Here is a 2,500-nt window from a genome sequence, read left to right as displayed (position 1 = left end):
GGTCGTTGGCTAGGCGGGAGTCGTTAGTGGTGTGGGGCGCTCTGGGTTTGTAGTTGGTGATGTGCCTGAGCCCTTTGGCAGACAGAAGCAGCGTCGTTAGTAGAGAACTGGTGTTTTAGTGTCTCTGAGTACAGTCGTTTAGCCTCTCTCACCGCTTTGCTAAACCTGTTCTTCGACTCCTTGAATCTGTCTCTATCCCCACTCCTAAACGCTTCCTCCTTCTCCAACCTCAACCTTTTGAGCTTTGCTGAGAACCAGGGCTTGTTGTTGTTAAAGTTCACCCTGGTACGTGTTGGGATACAGCAGTCCTCACAGAAGCTGATGTACACAGCCTCTGTGAGTTCATCCAGACTATTGGTAGCAGTCGTGAACATATCCCAGTCAGTACAGTCTAAGCACGCCCGCAAATCTTCCACAGCCTCACTGGTCCACTGTTTAGATGTCCTCACAGCAGGTTTACAGAGTTTTAGTTGCTGCCTGTATGCACGAATCAGGTGGACCAAGGGAGTTCTGTGCGAGCCGAACAGCCCCGTGACCCACAAGAGAAACATCCCCGCCAAATTCGAGCGTTTGACGGGGTCTATCCGTGAAAAAATATTCACGTTTTTGAGTGCACATGCATTTCTGCTGCAAATGCCTCTGGAAGTTTCATGCCGTTCGTATGCCAATTGTGGCAACACGAAAATGACCCGTTTTCCCATTCCGAGGGATTTCTGTGCGACCCTAACAGCCCCGTGAGCCACAAGAGACACATCCCCGCCAATTTCTAGCGTTTCACGGGGTCTATCCGTGAAAAATATAGACGTTTTTGAGTGCACATGCATTTCTGCTGCAGATGCCTCTGGAAGTTTCATGCCGTTCGTACGCAATGTGGCAACACGAAAATGACCCCTTTTCCCATTCCGAGGGATTTCTGTGCGACCCTAACTAACAGCGCCCGTGAGCCACAAGAGAGACATCCCCGCCAATTTATAGCGTTTCACGGGGTCTATCCGTGAAAAATATAGACGTTTTTGAGTGCACATGCATTCCTGCTGCAAATGCCTCTGGAAGTTTCATGCCGTTCCTATGCAATGTGGCCACACAAAAATGACCCGTTTTCCCATTCCGAGGCATTTCTGTGCGACCCTAACAGCCCCGTGAGCCACAAGAGAGACATCCCCGCCAACTTCTAGCGTTTGACGGGGTCTATGCGTGAAAAATATTAAAATTTTTGAGTGCACGTGCCTTTCTGCTGCAAATGCCTCTGGAAGTTTCATGGCGTTCCTATGCAATGTGGCAACACGAAAATGACCCCTTTTCCCATTCCGAGGGAGTTCTGTGCCACCCTAACAGCCCCGTGAGCCACAAGAGACACATCCCCGCCAATTTCTAGCGTTTCACGGGGTCTATCCGTGAAACATATAGAAGTTTTTGAGTGCACATGCATTCCTGCTGCAAATGCCTCTGGAAGTTTCATGCGGTTCGTACGCAATGTGGCAACATGAAAATGACCCGTTTTCCCATTCCCAGGGATTTCTGTGCGACCCGAACAGCCCCGTGAGCCACAAGAGACACATCCCCGCCAATTTCTAGCGTTTCACGGGGTCTATCCGTGAAAAATATCAATTTTTTTTTGACTGCACATGCATTTCTGCTGCAAATGCCTCTGGAAGTTGCATGCGGTTCGCATGCAATGTGGCGACACGAAAATGACCCGTTTTCCCATTCCGAGGGATTTCTGTGCCACCCTAACAGCCCCGTGAGCCACAAGAGAGACATCCCCGCCAATTTCTAGCGTATCACGGGGTCTATCCGTGAGAAATATTCACTTTTTTGAGTGCACATGCATTCCTGCTGCAAATGCCTCTGGAAGTTTCATGCGGTTCGTATGCAATGTGGCGACACGAAAATGACCCGTTTTCCCATTCCGAGGGATTTCTGTGCCACCCTAACAGCCCCGTGAGCCACAAGAGAGACATCCCCGCCCACTTCTAGCGTTTCACGGGGTCTCTCCGTGAAAAATATCACATTTTTTGAGTGCACATGCATTCCTGCTGCAAATGCCTCTGGAAGTTTCATGCGGTTCGCATGCAATGTGGCGACACGAAAATGACCCGTTTTTTCCCATTCCGAGGGATTTCTGTGCCACCCTAACAGCCCCGTGAGCCACAAGAGACACATCCCCGCCAATTTCTAGCGTTTCACGGGGTCTATCCGTGAAAAATATTCAATTTTTTGACTGCACATGCATTTCTGCTGCAAATGCCTCTGGAAGTTTCATGCGGTTCGCATGCAATGTGGCGACACGAAAATGACCCGTTTTCCCATTCCGAGGGATTTCTGTGCCACCCTAACAGCCCCGTGAGCCACAAGAGAGACATCGCCGCCAATTTCTAGCGTTTCACGGGGTCTATCCGTGAAAAATATTCACTTTTTTGACTGCACATGCATTCCTGCTGCAAATGCCTCTGGAAGTTTCATGCCGTTCGCATGCAATGTGGCAACACGAAAATGACCC

This window comes from Petromyzon marinus, unplaced genomic scaffold, assembly GCF_048934315.1.
Source record: "Petromyzon marinus isolate PM22_M1 ecotype Great Lakes invasive population unplaced genomic scaffold, UKy_Petmar_22M1.pri1.0 PM_G_Scaffold_6, whole genome shotgun sequence".
NCBI classification, from domain to species: domain Eukaryota; kingdom Metazoa; phylum Chordata; class Hyperoartia; order Petromyzontiformes; family Petromyzontidae; genus Petromyzon; species Petromyzon marinus.
The sequence above is the reverse complement of the archived record's forward strand: the minus strand, read 5'-3'. Positions refer to the sequence as shown.